Below are 7,301 nucleotides of genomic sequence, written 5' to 3' on the forward strand. Positions count from 1 at the left end.
CATCTTAGGCTGCCACGTTAATACGCCCTTGTGGGCCCATAATGGCGCCACTTGTAATGTCTCTTAAGGTGGCGTTGGTTTTTAAGGCCCGACAGCCAGCCCTTCCAAAATCAAGGGGATAGAAAAGGGTTCTACAGCCAAGCAAAGTATAGATCTTATGTGCAGAAATGGATATATATGTATATATATATGAGTCTGAATTACTTGGCTCCTTGCATAGCCAATCACTGTTTGTTGGTAAGGAAAAAGGTTAAAGTCACAGGGCACGAGAACTCAGACATCACTGATTCTGAAGATCAGGACTCAGAAGGATTCAGTCCTAATGTCAAAATCTGGAAATTATCTCCTTTTCTAACACCTATTCTCTGGCCTTGGCTTAGCTTGTTCTGGACCAGCAATGGATGATAATAATGCATTTATGCATTCATTCATTCTTTCAACAAATATTTATTGACTGTGTGCTTTTTGGTAGGTTCTGTAGAAAAAGAATACATAGAGTAGAAAGGATATAACAAATTATATGAGGTTAAGTGGCAAGGATTTTTCTAAATTTATTAGAGAAAAGAGTCATCATTTAAGCTATGTATCCTTTGTTTTGGTTTTCTTGGGGGGGAGGTTGTTTTTGTTTTTGTTTTTAAGATTTGAAGCCAAGGCTGGCCCGTGGCTCACTCGGTAGAGTGTGGTGCTGATAACACCAAGGCCACGGGTTCGGATCCTATATAGGGATGGCCGGTTTGCTCACTGGCTGAGCGTGGTGCTGACAACACCAAGCCAAGGGTTAAGATCCCCTTACCGGTCATCATTTAAAAAAAAAAAAAAAAAAAAAAGATCTGAAGCCAATAAATTATTTTTTAAGAAAATTAAGAAATATTAAATCAAAATTATTTCTTTGCTTTTATTCTTCCACTTAAAGTTATAGAGCACCAAAGTCACAGTATTAGAGCCTAATTTTTTAAAAAAGAGACTCTAGATCTGAACAAACTTGAATAAAAATTGAAAAGGTAATCCAAAGTGTTAGCACTGCACTTCTTCTGGATCCTGAAGCTCAGAGCCAGAGTTTCTTTGTAACTGGTACAAGGTCAGAGAATGAGAAAATCTGGACTGGTTCTTACAAAGTGTTAACCTTACTGCTTAGGCAAAAAAGAAATCTTAATATATTTGACAAAGCTGCCCCAGTGTCATAAGTGTTGGTATCAGTGACTATTTCTTTCTCAAAATGATACTTCATGTTGATTTGACCTCATTTCTTCATCAGTAGGTCTATTCAGGAAAGGAGAGCCAACTTGTGAGACTATGGGAAATGGGGAATAGAAAGGGACACGTTGAAAGCCAAGCCTTTCACCAGCTGGTCCCACACCCAGGCAGGGACACTCTCAGCCCAACCCAGGAACACAGATCAGAGATTTTCAAGGTGGAGAGGCAGCAGGATCACAATCCAGCAATTTTCCTGTATGATAATTACTCCAGCAGAAAATAGAGAGGCGTTTATGGCACTCCCAAGACACAGTGTTTAATGGATTATCCATTACTTTCTCTCTCTTCACTGAAACCTTTTAACACAACTGTTTACAAGAAGCAAAATAAACTGATTGTGTTCACATTTTTCTTAACACTTACCCGTCCTGTGGCTGTGCTCATGAGCTCTGCCAGGGGGAGAAGGAAGGAAAGAGGCCTGGAAGACCAGCCAATTTTCAAAGCAGTCCCCCGGTGATCAAGAATCAGCTGTGTGTAGCACAGATCCAAACATGTGCACATACAAAGCTTCAGGCATAAGGTAACCACGCCCTTACTGTTTTCAGTGTAATGCTTGTCTTATGAAAAAAGCATTGGACAACAGGTAAAGAAGTTTCTCAAGTGTGTTTTATCTTCAACATTTAAAAGCTAACTTTACAGCCTATTTTAAAAATCAGAACTAATTTAATAGAATGTAATGCTTTGCTCTTTTTTTATTTTACTTATTTATTTTATATATTTTATTTATTTATTTTTTTGGTCACTTTAAAATTTCACCAACACAAGCATATGAGTAATTGCCTTTTTCAACTGAAGTTAATCTAGAGAATATGTCTTCTTGACAAGTTTTAAAGAGAAAAATGAATAATGTGGTAGAAAAGAATAGCCATTTAGACCTTGAAGGGCATACATTTTTATGAAATATGTTAGCCCTTTCAACACTGCTAGTATCTTTTTTAATGCAAAGGAAAATACTTGTTAATGATGACTTTAATCCTTTAATTACAAATACCATAAGTAGCAATAGGGAGAATACCAGAAGAAACTAAGTAGTCTTTAATAAATCCATATACACTTATTCTCTGAGAGTGGGAAAAACACACTGTCTTTCCTCTGCACTATCTCAGCAACAATCAACACAGATGACTGACTTCTGACTTCTGTGACCAAATGTGTGCAGATTTCTCTCCACTAGCATAAAAAGCTAGCAATTCTCCAGTGGACACCAGCTGGGTGTCCTCTAATTCAATTCAATTCCAACACTGTACCTGGAGATAGGGTCAGATCCCACAGGTTGAGGGCTCAGTCCCCAAGGCTGCCCCCATTTCAGATGCCAGTCGCAAGCCCAGGCCTCTGGGACTTCTGACCAACCAGCTATAAATCAGGGTTCCCATATCTTCTTCCTTGGGTTTGATTAGTTTGCTTGAGTGGCTCACAGGGCTCGGAAAAACACGTACTTATATTTACCCATTTTGTAAAGACATCCAAAAGATACAGATGAAGAGATGCACAGGGCAAGGTGTGGGGGAACAGGCGTGGAGCTTCCATGCCCTCCCCAGGCATGCCACCATCCAGGACTTTCCACATGCTCAGCTATTCAGAAGCTCTGCTACCCTATGCTCGTGGGTTTTTATGGAAGCTCCATCACATAGGCATGACTGAAGCAGTATGGACAACCAGGTAGAAATGCAATTGGACCAAAAGGGCCTGATCTAACATTAACAAACTAGGTGGGGAAACCCAGCAAGGCCTGTTTGTTCAGCTTCTCCTCAGCCTCTCTGTGCAGCTTTCCTTCCTCCTGGGTATGACGCCAGGACCCCTTCTGAAATGGGGGTCTTGTGATCTACAATCAGACAAGGTAGGCCAGAGAGTTTCCTGTCTCAGGGAGAAAGAGGAGCAGGTGAAAGAAGGTCAGGAGAAGATCAGAGAGTAGCATGAGCCAGGAACCACCAAACCAATATACAAATATCCTAATGTCACGTTCTCACTTACCAGTTCCCTTCTGCTGCTAACTCTCCTTTCTCCAAAATTGATTAAGTAAAAAAGATGTGAGCACCTATTATATGTACTGTTGCAGGCGAGAGAGCTGCAGTTATGAATAAAACAAAATGCTCACTCTCATAAAGCTCTTTGTCTACAAGGATACCAACCAAACTTCTCCAGATTGCATTGATGTAAATAAAACAATTACAAAAACTGTTAATTATCTCAGGTTCTGTTTTCTGGCTTTGTCTCATCAGTATCCCAGAAACTTCATAAAACCTGATTCCCAATTTCAGGGATTGCTGTTGCTAATAGCCCTGATCCCCCTGGGTTTTATTTCCTGTGAGAATTAATGCCATGTAGGGAAAAAAAGAAAATCAGAGAAGAATGCTCCCACTTAATTTAGAGAGATTCTTTAAATGTGCAGTAAAGGCAAGGTTTCATTTCATCTTTTTAAGAGGAAGTTTTCAGGAGGTGTTTGATAGAGGAGAGGGAACTGCAGACCACAGAGTGGAGCATAAACAAAGGAGACGTCTGCAGCGAGAGAGTGTGTGATGGAGGAGAGAGAAACACAAATCAGGAATGGAAACAGACATCCAAACCTGCAGCAAAGAAGCACACAAACAGAGGTCAGTAGAAGACCTTGAGTATTAGAAAATAATGTTCTTGATTGAAGCCAGAAATAAGGGAAAGGAGTAACAATCGCAGCTGACGTTCTCTTGTGTCAGACCTGGTCTAGGTGCGTCACATTCATTACAAACAGCTAAGATATCTCGGGTGTTTATGATGGGCAGTCATGTTCCAGTTCAGTACTTACACAAGTCATCTTGTTTAACCCTCGCAACAACCCTATGAGCTAAGTGCCATTATTGTGCCCAATTTACACAGCTAGGAAGTGTTAGGACCAGGATTCCAGCCCAGTAGTCTGGCTCTAGACCCCCACCACTAATTCACGCACACCCTCCTTCCCCCAGACAGGCTGGCTGCTGCTGACACTGCCAGCGCTCACCAAAACCTGAGCTCCTCTTCTTCCTGGGCACGTGGTGGAACTACTTCTCCTGGCCCCTTGCAGTGAGACATGGGCTGATTCTGAATGTGAGTCGCTGTAATGGGCCCGACTTCCCTACAACCTCTCACAGGGTCGTTCACCACTATCTGTTCCCCCACCAGGAGTCAGATGCAGGGACCCGGTGGAGGACCTGAGGCCCTAGGAGATGGCAGAACCACCAGACAGACTCCATCTCAGTCCAGTTGCCAAGCACCTGATTGGACTTTGATGTTTTCAAGAAATAACCTGTCTAGTATTAACCACTAAGATTTAAGAGTTACCAAAGTAGTTACTATTTAACTTGATTAATACAATGGGTGAGGTCAATAGTGATTCTACTGAAAGGTGATTTTTATCAGTAAGCTTTAAAACAAAAAGTTAGGAATAGAGTTAAGATAGGAAATTAGAACACCATGAGAATAAACACGTGGGCATCATTCAATTGATTCTGTCATATGTTCTAAGGGCAGGAGGCTTTTTGCCATTAAGACCTCTTGTTTTCTGTAAAAGCTCCCTGTCATCTGTAAATATAAAGGAGAATCTCAGCAAAACAACAGAGTGGTTATTGGCTTTGTTTGTAGAGCTAGCACTTCTTCAGAATTCTTGATGACAAACAGCCTGGACTAATGAGGAACCTGTACACTCGTGGAGGCTGAAGAGGCTTGTGAGCACAGAGCTGGTGCAGGGCGCATCTCCTAGTGGAGTCAGCCTGAAACTGCGCTGGGGAGTCCCAAGGAGACCTTTGTGTTCAGGCCTCCTTTTCCTTCAGTCTCCCAGCTGCAGAGAGGTCAGTGAGAGGTCAGTGAGAGGCTGGACTCCCAGATTCTATCCATGCATGTCACCCAAGGGACTTCTCCAGGCCAGGTTCCGCACCCTCCCCACTGCTCTGTTTGTCTGAATATCTAAGGCCCTAACACTCTCATACTCCAGGCAATTGCCTCTTCACTTTGATATTTGAACCACTCGGTCACTGGGGCTACTAAGGGCCATGACCGCTGGGGACATAAGAGGAGAAGGGGTGTGTGATTGGGGCTTGAATGGGGTCCTTGGTGCTCTATCAACCACAGAATGCTTGCTGGGCTGCACTGGGAAGGTTTACGTAACCTTCCCACATCCTGCCAACCACCATAATACACATGGTAATTGGCTGGTGAGTGGTAAGGAAGAGGCAATTTGTGATGTTAAATGGAGAACTCAAAAGGAAAGGAGACAAATGGAGTGTGGTCATTGCCTCCTCCTCTGTTCTCCTGCCTTGAAAGATTCTTCTGGATTCACCTCTGCCATGGGAGTGGGGAGAAAAACCCAGGCATAGAGAGCCACGGCAGTACGGAAAGACTGACATCTTAGAAGCAAGCCTAAATCACTAGACGGGATAAGACCCAAATGTTCTCTAAAGGTAAATAGAAATGATCTTGTTCTTGTTTAAAACAAGGGCAATCTTTGAGCTCTGTCTTTAACCTCCTAGGCTTGGCTCTTGGTCAAGCACTGCACTTATTTAGCCTGGCAGGTCCCCAGTTTAAATTTTTTAAAAAAGCAATCATCCTTGTGTGCCCTACAGAAGCAACGAGGCAGCTAGTGTTCTCAGTGCCTCCCCAGCACCAGAGGGCTCTTGACTCTGTTCTAAAAGGTAGCCTGATTGGTATCCCTAAGAGAAAAGCACAATTTATTTCAATATCTTCTATGAGTAGCTGTTAATACCATTAAAATCATAGAACTTTAGAAATGAGGGAGATCCTATGAAACTTCATTTTCCTCATTTGTAAAATGAATATGTTGGACCAGAACATCTCTAAGTATCCTTCCAGCTATAAAAGTCTATGACTATATATATATATATGTGTGTGTGTATGACACATACACATAAAAGGAGGTCATAAAGTCACAAGTTGCACATTTTTTTTAAATTAACATTCCAAAATGTATACATGACCCATTTTTTTAAAGAAGTTAGTCTCAGCAAAGTGTGAACGTGAAAGCAATTTTAATCTTTCCCACCACTCCACAGTAAACGCACCCTGTAGACCATTTTTTCAGGCTGCAGATAAAATATCAGGCAGGTCCCATAGCTTTTCCTGGCCCCAGAACAGTCTGTCATTCTAAAAGTTCAGAGTAGTTTATTATCAAAACTCCATCTAAACTTCTCATCTAACAAAATTCTCATCTAAACTTCTAGCTCAGGTCTGCTTCTGGTTTGGAAGCCTGCAGTAGAGGACTGGTATTGTTGGCTTCTTCTTTCCTCCTCTACCCACCTCCTCTCCAACTCCCCAGCAGATGCTTTAGACCCCTCAGGGTCAGACCCAGTGAAGGAGGGGTGAGGGAGAAGTCTTGCACTCTGGCTGGCCTCAATGTCCTCTGGGTACCAGCTGGAGCACAGTGGCCTCTTTCTCCAATGGTTCTTCTTAAAGACCATCTCATTCCATCTCTCTTACTACAAACAAGGTCTCTCCTCCAGCCAGCAGCTTGTGCCTCCCACCAGCCCCTAGATTCTGACTGCTCAGCCTTCTATTGGAGCTCCTCCTCTACCCTAGGAAGTTCTCTTGGGCAAGATCCATTTGAAGATGATATTGGCTTTTGTTTGGTGCTCAGGAAGCACGCACTCTTGCAGCTTGCTCCTGAGACACCTTCTTAACTCACAGGTAAGTCTCTCCTGATGGTCTCTTTGAAACCCTTCTTTCATAGCTTGAGGTGAGGGGTAAGCAGCCTCCTCTCCTCCTCATGGAGAACGAGGGGGAAAGACCCCAGGAGTTCAACTTTCTCCAGGGGCATTCTCTCCACATGTAAGTCTTTTCAACTTCCCAACCTCACAACCAGTGCATATGAAGCCTGGAGGGGATACGGGTTCATTCCGCCGGAACTGGTTCGTACCTCCTGACTATCCTGTGAGGGTGCTCTAGCCCCTCAGTTTAGAACGGGGAGACTTTTGACACCTACCGTTTTGTCCTTGATCAAATTTACAAACTGGTGAGTATCTGAGAATCATTTGTCTTCATTTATAACTAGGGCTTCATGCAAAACAACTCTCTGGTTCAGGCTCTAT

The 7,301-nt window shown here is 42.8% G+C and overlaps 1 long non-coding RNA gene across 1 annotated transcript in view; it reads right to left on the reverse strand.

Annotated features, from left to right (window-relative positions):
• Positions 1 to 4,455, reverse strand: part of LOC103588369 — a 15,346-nt gene extending 10,891 nt beyond the window's left edge. Inside the window, exon 1 of the long non-coding RNA XR_550307.1 lies at positions 4,226 to 4,455. This is a non-coding gene — a long non-coding RNA (uncharacterized LOC103588369). The remainder of the gene's footprint in view (positions 1 to 4,225) is intronic.
• Positions 4,456 to 7,301: the final 2,846 nt, after the last annotated feature.

The sequence above is a fragment of the Galeopterus variegatus genome, unplaced genomic scaffold, assembly GCF_000696425.1.
Source record: "Galeopterus variegatus unplaced genomic scaffold, G_variegatus-3.0.2 Scaffold562, whole genome shotgun sequence".
Lineage (NCBI taxonomy): Eukaryota > Metazoa > Chordata > Mammalia > Dermoptera > Cynocephalidae > Galeopterus > Galeopterus variegatus.